The following is a 20,452-nucleotide window of genomic DNA, read 5'->3' on the forward strand; positions in this document are numbered from 1 at the left end:
CAGCAAAAGAGCTTTATTTTCAACTGTATATTTTATAAGCTTAAAGCTTTCGAGATAAAATGAAGAGCTGAGGTTGAGTGCCTATAAGTCACTGTTTAAAAAATGTCTTTGCCTCAATTTAATCAGATGATTAGGCTTTTGGGAGGATTCTCTGTCTGTTGCCTTGTTTCACTTTAATGAATTCTCCTCAAACTCAATGATCTCATAAAATTTATAAAGCAGTCTTTGAGTTTGATAACCTCACTTCCTGTGTCTTTCTCAAGTGAAGCATAGACTGGCAAGTAAAATGCTAGAGAATAGTATATTTAATCCAGCTGTCATTTCTTATAGTATGTCAATTTTCATATTCAATCATTTATTTTTATATATTTTTCAGGCTGAAAGACAGGGGGTGCCGTTTGTACTCAGTCCCCTTTCCAAGCCAAGATTACGATTCAGTTCAAAGATAGATACTTTAAATGAAATACCACCTAAACATCAAACTTCTTTTATAAAACAGTGCTCCTGGCATATCTTAGTTTGCCCTTTTCTTATTTAATTGCGAGTAAAGAACGTTGTGGTTTTGAAGGCTTACTCTAGCAGAATTTCAACCTTTTCCTTAGTGACTTTTCTGCCTTTTCGCTGCACGTAAAAACAGTTCAAGGCTGACTGTTCAAATATTTTCTTTTAAGTGGAGCCAGTAACTTTAGAGATCATTATGCATCTCTACTGTTTTATATATTAAATGCAATAAAGAAATGGCATTCAGGTAGGGATTGTATACATTTCCTTATATAAAGAGCTAAACAAATGCTCTACTCTGAAACCTGAAAACTATTTAAGTAAGAGCATACTGTATGTAAGGTATGTTTAATGGTTGTGAAAATGTGCTATAGTTACAAAGCCAGAAAGACCAATAATTCCAGTTATTCACAACTCATTTAGAGTTGTCTGTGCTCTGTGCTTCTTGTCTGTTCTGTAACAACTGAAGATGAATTTGGAGGTGGGCTTTGAAGTCAGTGTTTGGTGCACACAGCATCATTATCAATCTTGTTTCTCTCTCTCTCTATTTCTCCTGCTTTAGGCTCTCTTCTGGCCCGCATTCAATCGGTGAGAGTTCAGAATGGTTCTCATCAGTGAGCCAGGTTGGGCTGCCTGCCTCCTCCACTTACTGAATGCCATCTATCTTTAGAGTTGATGCAAACTCAGCACTCTTTCTGTGAGTACCTTTTAAAACATCAAATGCAAGCCTTCCGGGCTGCTTTCAACTCCAGGAAAACAAAAGGGTGAAAAGGAGGAGGAGGAGGAGGGAAAGGAGGCGGAAGAAGAAGAGGATCTAGAAGATACTAATGTTTTTATTTTTTTTAATTTTTTTTAGTAAGCATGGCATACTATTATTGTTTGTATAAGTGTCCATATATGTTATATGACACAGTGTTATGGCATACTAATTATTTTAGAATAATATTAGTATATTTACAGGTTCCACATCTGTATGTCTGTCTTCTTTGAATTTCAATTTATTTGTACTTTGTTACATTAAAATTTGAAATGCAATTCTGCATCCTGGTTGCGACCTCAATTCAAGTGTACATGAATTTAAAAGGCATTCTTAATTCAGTTCTGAATGGCTCTCAATCATGTGCAATATATTTAGTATAACTAAAGTAGTGTTTTTAATATTTTTAGTATGATATTTTAGTCTTTAATATTAATCAAAATACATTATGATTTTTTTGTTTTGTTTTGTTTTGTTTTTTTGTTGCTAATATCACATGGCTCTACATGAAGGCCAGAACTAGGCAGACCTTGGAATCCTCAACAATCACTTTGGACATAATTCTGTAATCTTTTTTTTCTGCACTAGAAATTCTCCTCCTTAATCATATTGACCCAAATATAGAGGCTCCAGTATGTGTCTTCATCTGTGCCATCTGGTACTGAACAAATATAATAACCAGGCTCCTTACTGGGTCCCTTAAGGTCTGACACCTTCTGAGTGGGCTTGAATCACACATCATAATTATCATTAGTCAACTTCTCCTTTTTCATAAGGACTCTAATGTGGAGAATGTGCAGGATCACGAACCTGGACAAGCAGTCTAAATGTCACTGTACCTGGTTGTAGTCAATTAGGGGAAGGGGAGGGAGGTAATAAATGAGTGGGAACCAAAAGGTTAGGTGTAAAATCTGGGGATAATTACAGGGGCGGACCAGTGCAGAGGAAGTGTAATGAGATGCAGGGTGGTCTCTAAGATAAGATGATGAAGGTGGAGAAAGAGGTCATCCTGGGTGTTAAAACAGTATCCAGTATTTATAGACGAGTTTGTTCCAGGAAAGCTGGACTGAGAACAACATTGTTTTTCTTTTTGACAGAATAAAGGTTAGGTTATAAGATGTAGTACTACCAAAAGCAGAAAAAAAGAAAAAGAGTAGTGCCTTTTTAAGTTAGGAGATGCATGTCAAAATACCAAAATAAATATTTCCATCTTTTACTTGCCAATGTTTCTGTCATCCAAAATATCCTCCAGTGATGGAAAAATAGTTCAACTCATTTTTATTAAATATGTCAATTATAGCACACGTACGTCTGCAAGATGTCTGTTAAAGATCTGTTGATCTGGAAAGCATCTGCTGTCTACAAATGTCTGACAAACGTCTGTAAGATGTCAGTTTTACATACATTCTAAATCATAAACATCTTATATACATCTAATAGACACCTATTTGACATCTAAAAGGAGACGTCCACGTTGTGGTGGAGAGGGACGCCATATATATATATATATATATATATATATAGTATGTTAGGGGTGGCACGATACATGTATTCGTACCGAACCGTCACATTACGGACATCTCGGTTCGGTGCACGAGGCCTTACAACGAATACAGGCAATTCACCCCCAATCCAGAAGGGGGCGCCCGCAGTAATGCAATGCTGTTTGATAACCGCCAGCAGAAGAACAGCGAGCGAATGCCATGAGTTGCACACTTGAAAACAAAGCCCCCTAGACAGTGAATGTGCTGATTCTGGACGCTTCTCTCACTGACAAAGGAGTATATTTTAAAGGCTTGCGCGCTTAACTGTTTGCGAAATGGAGCTTTGTGCTCGTGTATCCTACCTCTCTCATTCGGCACAAATCCAAATATTCCGTAATATTTCCATATTTGCGATGTAACGTATCTGAATGATAGGCTTTGTACTTCAGTCGGCAGTCACGTTCCAACGGTGACACAGAGGAGGGCGCACTGATGTTTGGTTCACTGTATTTTATTTAGATAAAGTACCAACTGTGCTGTCAAGTTAGCAATGCTGGAATTGATGTGTTTTTTTTTTTTTTTTATGTGTGTGTGTGTGCGCGCGCGCGCTCCGGCACGGTCACTTCAACTGTTTCCTTATACCAGCAGAAACAACTTAAAACACTTATTGTCTTATTAATAATGCTTCACTGTATAAAGGTCTGCTTTTATTTGTGTACACTCACAATGAAAACAAAAAAAGAAAACAAATAGGATGTTGCTTTTTTCCATTTGAGATTCCTTGTATGAGTTTATTCCTTGTATAGCCTATATGTATGTATATATATATTAGTATTTTCACATCTAGGTGAAAATTTGTACTACTGTCTGTTCAAAATAAATGAAAAGAAACCGAGCATAGTAGATCCCCCCCACCATGCCACCCCTAATATATATATATATATATATATACATAATGTAATCATATGAATTAAAAATTATTAATAATTTTGAGCACAACTATATATTGTCAGGAATCAGTCACCATCACAACAGTCACCACCCAGCACAATCAACCGATCACAGTCACCTGACTTCTAATTGCACGCACCTGCTGACACCAATCAACACCACTATACACACACACACTGCCATTCCCCACATTGTCCGGTCTACCGTTCACTAGATGGACAGCTCTGGACTCACTCTACGATCACGACTTCCCCCAATGCTTACCAGTTGGATCCCTCGCCGATTCTCCCTCGAAGCCTTTGATCCCCGATCCGAACCTGCAAACAAAGACACAACTTCAACCACAGCTAAGCAATCAGAACTTCACACTAACTTGCTCACTCACCTGCTATTGATCACTCCCGATCCCGAATCCCTTCAATAAACCTGTTTGTTCTCACTCACCAGTTGTGTGTACCGTGTTTTGTGACAGAAGACCGGACCATAACCGACAACCAGATGGATCCCCATCCATCCACACCAGCGGAGGTCCTGGAGGAACTTGTCACCACTCTCCAGGCATCCCTGGTTGACCTTACACCTCCGCGGTCTGCCTCTGTCAGTCCCATGGCCGTGCCTGCTACCTTCGTGGGCGACGCAGCTGAGTGTGGCGGTTTCCTCCTCCAAGTGGCACTGTGTATGGAGATGCAGCCCCAACAATTCTCCACTGAACGATCAAAGGTATCCTTCCTGATTTCTCTTCTCCGTGGCAAGGCGCTGTTATGGGTGAAAGCAATATGGGATGCAAAGACTGCCATAACCAATTCATACAGTGCGTTCACTAACCATTTTAAGGAGGTATTTGGCTATGCAACAGGAAAGCTCTCCATAGCCGATCAGTTGCTGCGACTGCGTCAAGGCTCTGCTTCTGCAAGTGACTACACATTGGAGTTTCGAACGCTAGCGGCCACTAGCGGGTGGAATGAAACCGCTCTGCTCAGCGCCTATCGACAGGGCCTGGATCCCCGCATTCAAGCACATATGGCCATCTATGACGACTCCGTTGGTCTCGAAAACTTAATGCAGAGAGCCACTCTTTCCCAACGCCTCACTGCCTCACACGCCAATGAAACCACCCACCAGTCTGTCGCACCCGCCATGGGTTCCCCAGTACCAGAACCAATGCAAGCCTTCAACGCCTTCAGTTCCCCAAGAAGTGACATGCCCGGGAGTTCCGAGTCGAGACCATCCAGGGAAAGCCGTTAGGGCGTGGATGGGTGAAATATCAAGCACCTACAATTAAGCTCAAGGTCGGACAACTGCATGAGGAAGAGATCACCTTTCTGGTACTGGAGGGACCCACGGTGGATATCATCCTGGGACGTGCCTGGCTCGTGCTCCATTCTCCAGAGATCAGATGGGACCTGTCTGAAGTTACTCGCTGGAGCGAATACTGTCATCAGCACTATCTCTCGTCAGTACCCACTCCTTCCCAGAGTTCCAGCATCGTTCACGTTGCTTCCACGCTCATCGAAAGTCCTGAACTCCAGGAAGACGTCAAGGTCCCATCTGATTATGTGGCGTTCCAGGATGTCTTTATTAAGAAGGCAGCCACCAAATTACCACCACACCGGCCATGGGACTGTGCCATCGACTTGCTGCCTGGAACAAAACTCCCCAAGGGTAGAGTTTACCCTCTGTCCATCCCGGAGTGCAAGGCTATGGAGGCCTACATCAAGGAGGATCTCAACCAAGGTTTCATCAGACCCTCCACCTCTCCGGCGGCTTCCAGTTTCTTCTTCGTGGGTAAGAAGGACGGGGGCTTTCAGCCCTGTATTGATTACCGAGCTCTTAATTCCCAAACAGTGAAGCTGCCTCACCCTCTTCCCCTTGTCCCGGCTGCCCTCGAGGAACTCCTTGGGGCCCGCATCTTCTCCAAGCTGGACCTGCGAAGCGCGTACAACCTCGTTCGAATCCGGAAAGGGGACGAGTGGAAGACGGCATTCATCACTCCGTCGGGGCACTATGAATATCTTGTAATGCCGTATGGGCTGGCCAACGCCCCATCAGTTTTCCAGGGATTCATGAATGAGGTGTTCCGGGAGTTCCTCCATCGCTCCGTGATTGTGTACATTGACGACATAATCTACTCCCAGAACCAGGCCGAACATTGCCAACACATCAAGCAGGTCCTCCAGAAGCTCAGAGAACACCATCTCTTCCTGAAGCTGGAGAAATGCGAATTCCATCGCCCCACGGTACAATTCCTGGGATACATCGTAGGCCAAGAGGGGATTCAAATGGACCAGGGGAAGGTAGATGCTGTGAGGAATTGGCTTCGTCCCCAGACCATTAAAGAGCTCCAACAGTTCCTGGGATTTGCCAACTTTTACCGTCACTTTATCAAGAATTTCAGCACTCACACAGCCCCTTTAACATCCCTATTCCGAGGAAAACCCAAGTCCCTGTCCTGGAACTCCATCGCCCTCGAAGCCTTCCAGAAACTGCAGACAGCCTTCAACACAGCCCCCATCCTACACCACCCGGATCCTTCAGCTCCTTTTGTTGTTGAAGTCGACGCCTCCACCACCGGCGTCGGGGCCGTGCTGTCCCAATACCATGGTGAGCCTCCTAGCCTCCATCCTTGCGCATACTATTCGAAGAAATAGGTCAGCGGAGCAGAACTATGACATCGGGAACCGGGAGTTATTGGCCATCAAACTTGCCCTGGAAGAGTGGCGGCACTGGCTGGAGGGAGCAAAACACCCATTCACAGTCATCACCGACCATAAAACCTCCAATATCTTCGAGATGCAAAAAGACTCAACCCACGTCAAGCCCGCTGGACTTTGTTCTTCACCAGGTTCCAATTCACCATAACCTATCGCCCCGGAAGTCGTAACAACAAGGCTGATGCACTCTCCAGAATACATTCTCCCGATACTCCCACAGATCCTGAATCCATTCTCACTCCAGCCATGGTTGTAAGCCCCATTCAGTGGAACATCGACAAGGAAATCAGAGCCGCCACTCTCACCGAACCTGCTCCGCTGAGAGGCCCAAAAGGGAAGACGTACGTACCGACCACCCGACGACACACCCTTCTGGGCTCAGTTCACAATGTACCGGGCTCTGGACATCCAGGCAGCCACAGGACCCTCTCGCTCCTCCAAGCTCGGTACTGGTTGCCTAGTATGACCCGGGATGTCATCAGGTACGTCCGCAGTTGCTCAGTCTGCGCCATGTCCAGGACCCCCCGGCATCTTCCAGTAGGCAAGCTAAAACCATTACCAATCCCTCATCGACCCTGGTCACACTTGGGAATAGACTTTGTGACGGACCTTCCCAACTCCGAAGGGAACACTTGTGTGCTGGTGGCAGTCGATCGCTTTTCCAAAGCCTGCAAATTCATCCCCCTCAAAGGACTCCCTACTGCCATGGAAACAGCGGAACACTTACTCCAGCACGTGTTGCGAAACTTCGGAATACCTGAGGACATAATCTCGGACAGAGGTCCTCAGTTTATTTCCCATGTGTGGAAAGCCTTCTTCAGGTTGCTGGGCGTCACGATCAGCTTGTCCTCAGGATACCACCCCCAGACGAATGGCCAGACTGAGCGCAAGATCCAGGAACTCAGACGTTACCTCCAGGCATACTGCCATGATGATCAGCACAGCTGGAGTCGCTTCCTCCCATGGGCCGAGTATGCACAGAACTCCCTGCAACAAAACACCACTGGTCTTACACCATTTCAGTGCATACTCGGGTACCAACCACCACTCTTCCCGTGAACAGGAGAGCCGTCGGAGGTTCCAGCTGTAGACCACTGGTTCCGAGCAAGCGAGAGAGTGTGGGACTCAGCTCACGTCCACCTCCGACGTGCAGTGCGGAGGCATAAAATCTTCGCAGATGCCTGGCGAACCACTACTCCCATCTACCAGCTGAGTCCCCGCTACATTGGTCCGTTCCCGATACAGAGGCAGATCAACGAGGTCACATATGAACTCCAACTCCCACCCAGGTACCGAATCCCTTCAATAAACCTGTTTGTTCTCACTCACCAGTTGTGTGTACCGTGTTTTGTGACATATATATATATATATACAGGTGCTGGTCATATAATTAGAATATCATCAAAAGGTTGATTTATTTCACTAATTCCATTCAAAAAGTGAAACTTGTATATTATATTCATTCATTACACACAGACTGATATATTTCAAATGTTTATTTGTTTATTTATTTTAATTTTGATGATTAGAGCTTACAGCTCATGAAAGTCAAAAATCAATATCTCAAAATATTAGAATATTTACATTTGAGTTTGAATAAATGACCATCCCTACAGTATAAATTCTGAGTATCTCTTGTTCTTTGAAACCACAATAATGAGGAAGACTGCTGACTTAGCAATGATCCAGAAGACGAACATTGACACCCTCCACAAAGAGGGTTAGTCACAGAAGGTCATTACTGAAAGGTGTGGCTGTTTACAGAGTGCTGTATCAAAGCATATTAAATGCAAAGTTGACTGGAAGGAAGAATTTGGGTAGGAAAAGGTGCACAAGCAACAGGGATGACCGCAAGCTTGAGAATACAGTCAAGCAAAGCCGATTCAAACACTTGGGAGAGCTTCACAAGGAGAGACTGAAGTTGGAGTCAGTGCATCAAGAGTCACCACGCTCAGACGTCTTCAGGAAAAGGGCTACCAAGCCACTTCTGAACCAGAGACAACATCAGAAGCATCTTAACTGGGCTGTGGAGAAAAATAACTGGACTGTTGCTCAGTGGTCCAAAGTCCTCTTTTCAGATGAAAGTAAATTTTACATTTCATTTGGAAATCAAGGTCCCAGAGTCTGAAGGAAGAGTGGAGAGGCACAGAATCCATGTTGCTTGAAGTCCAGTGTGAAGTTGAATGAATGAATGAATGAATGAGGCATTTATATAGCGTATATATAGCGTATATAAGTTTCCACAGTCAGTGATGATTTGGGCTGCCATGTCATCTGCTGGTGTTGGTCCACTGTGTTTTCTGATGTCCACAGTCAACGCAGCCATCTACCAGGAAATTTTCGAGCACTTCATGCTTCCTTTTGTTGACAAGGTTTATGGAGATGCTGATTTCATTTTCCAGCAGGACTTGGCACCTGCCCACACTGCCAAAGGTACCAAAAGCTGGTTCAATGACCATAGTGTTACTGTGCTTGATTGGCCAGCAAACTTGCCTGACCTGAACAAGAGGAAGATGAGAGACACCAGACCCAACAATGCAGATGAGCTGAAGGCCACTATCAGAGCAACCTGGGCTCTCATAACACCTGAGCCGTGCCACAGACTGATCGACTCCATGCCACGCCGCATTGCTGCAGTAATTCAGGCAAAAGGAGCCCCAACTAAGTATTGAGTGCTGTACATGCTCATACTTTTCATTTTCATACTTTTCAGTTGGCCAAGATTTCTAAAAATCCTTTCTTTGTATTGGTCTTAAGTAATATTCTAATATTTTGAGATACTGATTTTTGACTTTCATGAGCTGTAAGCTCTATTCATCAAAATGAAAAGAAATAAACATTTGAAATATATCAGTCTGTGTGTAATGAATGAATATAATACACAAGTTTCACTTTTTGAATGGAATTAGTGAAATAAATCAACTTTTTGATGATATTGTAATTATATGACCAGCACCTGTATATATATATATATATATATATATATATATATATATATATATATATATATATATATAGTTGTGCTCAAAATTATTCATACGCTTGGTAAATATGGTCAAAGAAGGCTGTGAAAATAACTCCACATTGTTTATCCATTTGACCTTTAATTAAAAAAAAACAAACAAAAAAACAATTATTGGTACCCCTAAAAAATTATTATGATTGAAATATCTCTGAAGTATATTCCCATTCATATTTGCATTTTTTTTATCACACCAGGGTGACTAGGAACATGACATTATCCAGCCATGGCTTCCTATTTCACAGGAATATAAATATAAGGGGAAACAAAGGCCAAATTCCCTTAATCATTGATCACAATGAGTAAAATCAAAGAATGTATTTCTGTTGTGCAGCAAAAGATTGTTAAGTTTCACAAATGTGGCTGTAAGAAAAGAGCTAAAGCATTACAAATTCTCATTTCCACCATCTGGGCAATAATTAAAAATTTCCAATCAACAGAAAATGTTACAAATCTGCCTGGAAGAGGACGTGAATCGATTTTGTCTTAAAGCAAGGTGAGGAGGATAGTTTGAGTGGCCAAATATGCTCCAATGATCACAGCTGACGAATTGTAGCAAACAGTTGAGCCTTGGGGTCAGAAAGCCTCAAAAAAATTATCAAACAGCACCTACATCACCACATGTTGTTTGGGAGGGTTTCAAGAAAATTCTAGAATAGAAAACACTTTCATCCAAAAACAAACTCCAGCATATTCATTTGCTAGACCAGGGGTTGGCAAACTCGGCCCTTCCAGGCCACTTTCCTTCAGAGTTTAGCTCCAACCCTAATCAAACGAACCTGAACCAGCTAATCATTGTCTTCAAGACTACTAGAAGGATACAAGCAGGTGAGTTTTAGCAGGGTTGGATCAAATCTCTGCAGGAAAGTGGTCTGGAAGGGCCAAGTTTGCCCATCACTGTGCTAGACACTACTGGAACTTCAAACGGGACTGGATTCTATGGTCAGATGAAAGTAAAAAATGAGCTTTTTAACAGCAAACACTCAAGATGGGTTTGGTGCACACAGGAATAAAAAAGTATCCCATGTGTACAATGAAATATACTGATGTATCTTTAATGTTGTGGGCCTATTTTTCTGCCAGAGATCCTGGATATCTTGTTGGCATCATGGCATCAAAGGATTCTATCAACCACCAACAGATAAAAAAAAAAAAAACTGACTGTCCAAGCTAGAAATCTTATAATGAGCTGTGGTTGGATCCTACAGGACAATGATCCACAAACAACCATCAAAATCAAAACAAAAATGGGCCACTGAGAACAAAACCAAGCTTCTGCCATGGCCGTCCCAGTCCTCTGACCTGAACCCTACAGAAAATGAGTGGGGTGACCTGAAGAGAAGAAGCACCAACATGAGCTGTGAATCTGAAGGATCTGGAGTGATTCTGTATAAAGGAATGGTCTCTGATCTCTTGTTAGATGTTCTCCAAACTTATCAAGAATTATAGTTGAAGACTCAGAGCTGATATCCTGGAAAAAGGACGTTGCAAAAAGTACTGAATAAAAGGGTATTAATTGTAGCCAATGTGTATTAGAGAAAAAACATTTATTTCATAATGAGATTTTTCTCCCATTTTAAATTATTATTCTCCAATGAAAGGCTACATTTTTGTAATAAAAAAAAAAAAAAGATCAAAAGGATTAATGATACAAATTTATTTTCACAGCCTTCTTTGATCATATTTACCAAGGGTGTGAATAATTTTGAGCACAACTGTATATATCTGAAGAGTTCATTTGCAAAAACCGATAACTCCATTTTTATTTACTTTCAGAATTTTTTTTATTTTATTTATTTATTTTTTATTTATTTATTGCACATTACAAGTAATATCAATCAAACTGCAGTTAGGTTGTTTCGATTAAGTAATAATAACTTAAACAAATTCAGGTAATTTACAAAATTAAAGTTAGGCTAATTGAAAGTATGTTTTTTTTTTTTTTACATATTAAAAGTTTGTTTTATAGCAAAAGCAGATAACTCCAACAGTTGTTTTTTGCAGAAAACTGCACATTTCATGGTTTAGAGTTTAAAAAAAAACACTCGTTTAATCTTTGTAATCTCCTCAGATGACAATGTAGATGCCTGATAAACGTTGTTGTTGTGATCATAGACTGTATGGTTGTGATTACACGCAATACAGGGAGCTTTTCCCTCACCATTGTAACACGCTGCTTTTGCAAGGCTCCTTGAAAACGTTTCAGCTTTTATTTGCCTTTTATGCCCTGAAGAAGACATCACAGGTTCATCAAGTTCATCAAAATTATCCATCCTTGATCACTTAGTCAGCTTTGACGAAACTCCTCTCAGCTAGTATGTCTTTTCAAAGTGAAAGTAGCCTTGTCACCACTGTTGCCAACTTTCGCGAGACAAATAAGGAACCGCAGCTTCAAAAACAAGCCCAATATTTTTTGGGGTGATTTATTATCATCAATATTATTTATTATCAATTATTTATTATCAATAAATGAGCCTGCAACATATAAAACTGAAACCACTCTTTTATCTGAAAAGCAAAAACAGAAGCTATTTTACAAAAATCAGCAAACTGCAACAAAAGTGGGAACAAAACTCATCTCCAATCACCTGTAAGCAGAATAGGATTGGAGAGATGGAAAAGGAGAAAAACACAGGAGCTTCAAAGGGGAGCTGTAACGTAGCCACATATGTATAGCCTAAAATATATAGGGGTCATATATAGGGGACATGTCCATTTCTCTGTCCCTAGCCTTCACAGAAATATTACACTTGAAAAAACACTTGGTTACATTTTTATTATTATTATTATTATTATTGTTTTTTTTAAATATTTTAAAAAGAAACAGTGTGCTATTTTAACAATTACACCTTCTTGAGCCATCAATGTGGCAATATTTTTTTTTTATTAATTATAAAGAATTCCAAGCACCACAAAACTGCTCATCTCCACAGCCATGTACAGAGCTTTATTTTGCTTTATTTTGAGGTCAAAACTAACTATCAAATAAATTACATAAAAAAACAAAATGCCAAATAAATATTATATAGAAATTTATTATATATTAAATTGTAATGTATATTATATTAAAAAAGAAAATATTATATTATATAATATTATTAAAATATATTATAAAAAAATATTTAAAAAATTATAATTAAGCCGTAATATATGTGTATTTGTGAAGTCAAAAGGTAATCTAATAATGTGGTCTAAGTTTAAATGTAAAAATAAAAATAAATACATTTGAAGACATCTTGCCATACCAGGCAATTGGGTATATGTCGAACGTCACCTAACCAAACCCGGAAAACAGGTCTCATCACTTCCCCTTGTCGGAGAACGTATTAATAGCAGTATTAAAAAATGGCGATATCAATGGACTTTTAAGGTAATCAGTTAAATCAGCTAGCTGTTTTTATTGTTGACATTTTATTCGACTTTTATATATAAATGTTATTTAAAAAGAATCAAAATTTTAAACTTTTATATATCAATCCACATATGTGATGGACATTGGTTATGATTATCTTTAGTGTCTACTTTGAAGGCATCTTGAGTAAAAAAGCTTCATATTTAACGGGCACTTGCAAAACGTGAACCGGAAGCAACGAGACCTGGTTAGTAGAATACGGAAGTCTGTTGCGCATAACCCATATTCGAACCAAATGTATTTACTCTTAGTATTAGGACACGACTACTTGTTTTTATTACAGACTGTGATAATTAATACATTACAAAAACATTGTAAAAATTAGGCTAAAAGAAAGTCATCCCACTCCTCTATATCTACTTCTATCATTAGGTGTGTTCGACTTCATGCGGCGCCGCACAGACCTATCGGCGAGAATAGCCGCTTGCAGTCGGGGGCGGAATTGAAAGCGGAGACGTGAAGTCGGACTCTTTCTGCTCCCGGTAGTGATGCTCTCGCGGTGTTTGGATACTCTTATCACAGATGAAGTGAATAACATGCAATATTTGTCAAATGCACGGACGTTTCAGAAATGTTTTCATGAGCAACAGAAACACTTTTTATATACTGCTTAATACAGGGCCATCTGTTCAAGAATAAAGTTCAACATAAACATATACTACTTAAATACCAATAAGCGTTTATCAGTTGCGTTTTTATTATTAAATGTGACTCATTATAACATTGTGACTATACAGTAAAAAAAGCTTTTACTGTTCTAAAAACAGATTTGTGGGCAGTATTTTTTTTTATTATTATGCAAAAATTATACAAAGGTTTGTACAAGCATATTAAGTTAAGTTAAGTCGTGACGTATTGTCAAGTATGGTGACCCATACTCGAAATTGGTGTTCTGCATTTAACCCATCCAAGTGCACACACACAGCAGTGAGTAGTGAACAAATGCACACACACACACAGTGAACACACACCCGGAGCAGTGGGCAGCCATTGCTCCAGCTCCCGGGGAGCAATTAGGGGTTCGGTGCCTTGCTCAAGAGCACCTTAGTCATGGTATCAAAGGTGGAGAGAGTGCTGTTCATTCACAATCCCCTAACTCCCTAACCATTAGGCCACGACTACCCCCTAATATACAACTCACAACAAGTACAAAAACAAATAAACATTCATAAGAACATGTAAAGTGAAACAATTCATGCCAGGGGTAAAATTACAACAATTTAAAGTAACAAAAAGCTTCATAGGTCTTTCTTGCTTTTTTGTTCTTAATTTTATCTAATGTAGTAGTACCATTTGTTTAATCTCTTTTTATAAAATGTTCAAAGTTTGGCTTAGCTTCCATTTTTTCACACGATTGTGATATTTTCCTAGTAAAATAATATTTGTGAGCTGTATTGGAATTGAAGATGTTAGAAACACACGTCATTGTTGTCATGTGGTGAATTTGGCCAATCATCAGTGCTCCCGCAGTCACTCTGGAGAAACTGCGCTGGCTGAGTCAGCCGGCTGCTCTCGAAACGCTCTCGCGGTTCTTTGATGCCACACGTGACAGTGACATGGCGTTGGCGCCGGTTCAAGTTGGACAAATTTTCTAACCGGTATGCACTTCAAGTCAGCTGCCGATCGGTTTTCATGGCGCCGCATGAAGTCGAACACACCTATTAGGCTTGTTTGAGATGCGCCTCGCCTGAAATGTAGGCGAGAGCAGGCGGCTGCAGTGAGGGGAGGAGTGAAATAAGCGCAGTCAAGACAGACAGTTCAGAGCTCTCGAAGTAGAACGAGATCAAAGGCAGATATCGCGTTATTCTCACTCATATGCTGTGCTGCTGATAAACATGATATAATTTCAGTTCTGTTGCTTTTATATGAATATAAATATGATGAACAAGACACTCAAAGTGCTTGCTATTTAATTCCATACGAAAGGCGTATTTATCCTTTTTTATTTTTATTTTAATTCAAACATGTATTTTAGATTTTTATAGAAAATATGACAACAATCACATATCTCACACAGAGATCGCACTGGCATAGTGTTTGGGAATATTCATGCACAATTTAAATACATAATAGCATGAAATCAGATAAACAAAATAAAACATTTTAGAAGAGAACGCAGCATCACAGTTGTCTGAACCAATGAGCATTAAGCGGTGTCGTCAGTCAGTCGTTTCCCATCATGCTTTTGATCCGCGCAGTCGGTGGAGAGCAACTGCGCGCGACTGCTCAATCCGACACAGCCGCCTCGCCGTCGCGAGAGTTTTTTGGCACACGTCAGCATGACATCAGAGCAAGGCGGAAGTAACTCGGACACTTTTCTAACCGGCATGCATCTCGCGGTGATCACCGGTGATCGGTTCTGCGCAGATTTTGCTCATCTCAAACAAGCCTAATGACTGGTCGGTGTCGTGTCATAGCTGTGTGGGCAGAGTCAATGTGGGGGAAAACGAATGTTTCCCTCTCATTGGAAAAGCATGGTGTTGACCCAGAATGGTGTTCATAAAATCATTTCTGCTGCTTGTCAGAGCACGATACGTCGAAAAACTGAGCCGTATTGGGTCGGAATGTCCATACGGTATCTGTGACTGGACAAACGACCCATCGAAATGGCCAGAGGTGTCGTTTCCCGATTCTTTTTGTTACCTGATTAAGTCTCCAGGCAAGAGACAGCTTACTACAAGCCTATACGTGACGGCTTGCGAAAGTAAACATTAGTCGTTTTGTTTTGCTTAAAGGCGGCATGAAACGGAAGTTGCGACTGTCTTTTCTTCTCTACTGTGACGTATATCCGAGTGAAAAGGCATCTGAGGGGGATTTCTCGCCACTGGATTCATCGCCGACACCCAAGCATACGTTCATACGTTGTATATCCATAATAATTGCTGTCGGAGTTCTGATGTTGTGTACTACCCGCTCAGATGTGCTACCTCCATCAGTTTATTCGCAGTATATAAATCTTCAGATCGAGTTTTTAATTTAAATTTTTACTTATTAGAGGTACAGAACACCACACAGCAACATTTCAGCATTGCACCAAGCAAAAATCAATCGAAATCATAACAAAAAGTAAAGATCAAGCATCTAACAAGGTCTCCGTACATTAATTTGAACGGTTTGTTTTCCCCCATGGCGTAAACGGATATGACATTTTTGTGGGCGTTCCCAGCAATGCCGACCAATTCAGATTGCTTGGATTACAGCGTCACACGCCTTCTTTTTGAATGTGATTTTTTTCCAATGAGGGGCGGAACATATGGCAAATTACGCTACGGCACTTATATTATTGCACTGGTTGGCTATTAACTGCAAGCAGACAGAGTGTCAATCAATGCATTGGAGAATACGGCGAACAAAAATAAATAAACTAAGTTGTTTGTCAGATTTCCCTAACAAGCAACCATTTTTTTAAATAAGCCCAAAAAAAACGCACCTGGGGCACGTTCAGGCTCACACTGCCCAATGTTTTGCTACGGTTTCCGGGTTGAATGACATGTTTCCTGGAAACGGTGTGCAACAGGGTTTGAGATACGTTTTCTCTTGTTTGGTGGGTGTGTTAAAAATTTCAGCCCAATCAGCAGCAACTTGTATATAAACCACGTGGTATTAAAGAGACAGCTGGCACAATGGGTCCAAGTGAAGTCATTTAATATGTGTCCACTGCAGCTCAGTATACACAACAATTGAAGATATTAGAAGACATGTTTGTCGTAAGAGTTTTATAGTAGCATAGCATATGTTACATGATGATGATGATGAATTTGTAAGTAAATGTAATTAACATCAAAATAAATTCACAAGATATATTCGCAAGTATATTGTTTGCACATGTTTATTTACATTAAAGGCAAAATAACTGAAATAATAAGAGTACAAGTATAGATCTGGAACTTATTTAAGTCTGTCTAAATATCATGTAGTAATTGCAATGTCTTCTGGTCCATATCCTATCCTTAGGAAGGTGTTCTAAACACTGATTAATGTAACATAAAAATACTACATATTTATATTGCTATTGTATTGTGGGTGACACTTTCATAAACGTTTCTATGCTCCTCTGATTATATAATGGTAAATATTACAATATAATAGCACAACAACAGTGATCAGCAATAATGATAAGCCTAATACTCACAATAAAACTAATAAGGTCATATAGATCATAACACAGTCTCGGAGGTAAGAAGTGGATTATCCTTCATCTGAAATGTTTGTCTTTTCATCCTGAAATGTGAGGCAAATGTTGGATCAAAATAGGAACCACAGTTTCCACAAATCCTTCACTTGATTTGGATGCTCTCTTTTATTCTAGACGGTAAGGGCAGTGACTGTAACATCGAGCGTATTTTTCAGTATTAAACACGTATTTATACCGATTTCATCAGGCTCTGAAAATTCTTCAAAAAGAACACAAAGAATGACCTTCTCAGCTGCCGTAGTTGCAACACTTGCGTCATCAGAACAGGGTGTTCAACGCATCACTGTTTCCGTTTAATAAACGTTTTGCACCGTTTTTTCAGGGCTGAATGCAGCCCTGAGCTTGTCACCTGACCTGAATACAGAGCGCTGATTCGCTAAAATGGACTTATCGGCTTCTTTTCAAAAACAACAAGGGCGCTTGTCGGTAAAACCTGAACTCGCGCCTTGAAAGTGGACAATACCGGCTTTTTTTTTTTAAAGTGGCGTTTATTGGTTTTTGCAAATTAACTCTTCATATATGGGCGTTTCTTCCACTAGGGGCACTTTTACGCCGGTTTCACACCGCAAGCGTGAGCGGCGCGTGAGCAGCGTGTCAGCATAACGACAGCGTTTTACTGCAGCTGCAAATTCGCCAGAGTATTCACACTGGAAGCGTTTGTTCAGCGTCACAGCAGCGGCTCCAAACAAAGACTATAAATTTGTTTTTAGAAGTTGGTCAGTTATAAACTTGAAAGTTTTGAAGTCTTGAGGATTAAATGGTCAACAACAAAAACATCTCCTATCATGTTGTTTCAGTCATACTCAAATATAGAAAGTGCTGTTTATACTGTTTTTTTTTTTAATTATTATTATTTTTTAATAATATATACTTTTACCCATATCTCCATTTCTTATAGAAGCTGTCAATAATGAATTAATAATGAATTTATTATGTAGGCCTACTGTATATACTCCATTGTAACTTAAGATCCTGAGCAAGATGAATTGTTCGTTGTGAGTTTGATAAAATGCTTTGTTATAATTTGCTTATGGCAATTAAAAATTAAAAACAAGTTAAAATGGGTAAATATTCTACACATATTTTTAATTGTTCATTTTCTTTCCTGACATACTCCAATTCGTCTTAAAACACACTAGACATGCTTATTCTGTGCATTTTTAGCACGTTTTGTGTGAAATATTTATTTTGTCCATCAAAAGTGTGCTGTCACTTTAATTGAGCGTGAGCGGCGCAGCAAAAATAGACTCGGCGCCGAAACCATCGCTGCTCACGAGCTGCTCCTGCTCCCAGTGTGAATTTGTTAACATGGGCGCCGAAAAAAATACGCGCTGCTCACGCTCACGCTGCGGTGTGAAACCGGCGTTAACCCCTGATGTACACTGCACGCATCTGCGGCGCGTTACGGCTCCGACGCGGCTACCGGAGCTGATCGCGGCCACTCTAGTCAATGCTTGTGTTTACACCAGACGCGCCGCGGCATGTTTCAAAAGCCTCCCAGAAGCGGCTCTCCGCGCCGCTTCTCTAAATATAGGCGCTAGTCTATTTTTGACGCATGCCGCGTCTAAACCGCACAGCAAATGCAAAATAAAAGTCAAAAAATCCTATCATTTTCAAAATAAACACCCTGTGCAGACTCCCGATCGTATTTCACATCACTATATATCCTTGCTAGGAGGTCAGAAATGGATGAGTTTCATCCTCGAAGTTGAAAAACACACATTGTTATATGTCACAATTATAAGGACAATAAAAAAAAGGCATAATTGCAGGAGTTGTATGAGTAGTAAACGGAATTAAACGGACAAAACATAAACATTTAGCCAACTATCTTAGAAAAGAAAAAAAAAAGAAAAGAAGAAGAAAATAAAGAAAAACAATGTCGGACAGGCAAATCACGTGGTCTCGCGAATCCTGCCGCTTCGCTTCTGAAAGGCTTCTGGTGTAAGTTGGCACCGTGTGGAGGACGGAACAAAACCTCTTCGGAGTCGTAACGTGCCGCAAATGCGTGCAGTGTACATCAGGGGTTAGCCTTGTGAAGTTGAATAAACAAAAACTTGTTCAAAAGTCACTTAACACAGTCTCATAAGTTTAAATAATTTGCCTAGTTTTAAGGTTGTAAAAGGACAAACTTAGATTACAAGAGAAATTGTTAATAGTTTACATTTTTCTGACCTGCAATGAACAAATGTCATTTTCACCACATCTCAATATACAGCTGTTATTTAAATATAGAATAACTTATGCCACTCAAAATTGTCTAAGAACATTTTTGTAAGTAGTTTTACCAGTTTTTCCACAATGTACAATAATTATACATTTGTCAATGAGATAAATTAACTGTCCTAAGGACCAAATGCTGAACTACACCTGTCACACTCTGAAATCTAATATTGGTTTGGGTAAGAGCTTATTAGAAAATAAATAACTTGAATTTTTGTATAAAGTAGAGCATGATCTCATAAATTATGGATACATTTTTAATGTGTGACGAGAACTTTTTAAATATTTTATAGAAATGTGTGGTGATGGAAATGACAGGGTGTTGTGGAAATGACAATGAATTAACGTGAATGCCGAGAAACAGCAGAGATATTTATTAGAAAAAGTCTTAAACTCATCACACTCATTAAACTCAATTCACAAAGTCATTAAACATATCAATTGTACTTTGTAACCATAAATGTAATTTCCACCACAGAGGCACACTGTTAGACATTTCTGTAATTTTCACAGTTATTTACTGTATATCACCCAGTGTAATACTGCAAATTCTCTTTACAGTAAATAACTGTAATACCTTTTGCATCATGGGAATTTTCTGTGACGTCAGACCCCACATACAGAGACTTACTGTATTTTTTTAAATTGCTGTATACTACTGTAACGGTCTCTTTGGCGCCATTATACTGAGGTTGTTTTATTTTCCTCATTTCTTACATTTGGATTGACACCATTTGCCCTGGACCATGTCTATAACGCCGCAACAGCTTGGGACAGACTACACTGGACGTGTTACATCGCTTCTAATGATTGGAAAATCCGTGTCAGAAACAACGTGAGTGCTTGGAGTACATCTGTACATCAGAAATATACCGGGCATCACATTACTGTCCGCATCCACTGTAGATAGTATATATAATGGGTTCTATATTGTTTTTTATCGTGTCGCGTCTTGCCGCGCCACTCGTGTCCGAGGAAGACACGGATCCAGCGGGGCAGCGCCGCGGGTTTTTCCCGGGGATGAACCCGCGAGAGTGGAAGAGCTCCGGAGAACATCTGCGCTGTGTGTCGATGCTCCTTAAGAGATAATAAGACCAGCAAGCAAGGTGTATGTACGTTTGTCTGTGTGTTTGTGTCAGATTTTTGCACACCAGTTTACCTAACATTAGTAACATTTACTCGACAAGATGGCGGTT

The 20,452-nt window shown here is 40.3% G+C and overlaps 1 long non-coding RNA gene across 2 annotated transcripts in view; it reads left to right on the top strand.

The window, feature by feature from the left end:
• The window catches only part of LOC131543309 (uncharacterized), a 115,292-nt gene that overhangs the window by 94,119 nt on the left and 721 nt on the right, over nucleotides 1–20,452 (top strand). Inside the window, exons 2-3 of one of the 2 annotated variants that reach the window (XR_009271877.1) lie at nucleotides 1,064–1,198; nucleotides 20,024–20,368. This is a non-coding gene — a long non-coding RNA (uncharacterized LOC131543309). The remainder of the gene's footprint in view (nucleotides 1–1,063; nucleotides 1,199–20,023; nucleotides 20,369–20,452) is intronic. The other variant, XR_009271876.1, reaches the window with a different exon arrangement.

The sequence above is a fragment of the Onychostoma macrolepis genome, chromosome 07, assembly GCF_012432095.1.
Source record: "Onychostoma macrolepis isolate SWU-2019 chromosome 07, ASM1243209v1, whole genome shotgun sequence".
Classification (NCBI taxonomy): domain Eukaryota; kingdom Metazoa; phylum Chordata; class Actinopteri; order Cypriniformes; family Cyprinidae; genus Onychostoma; species Onychostoma macrolepis.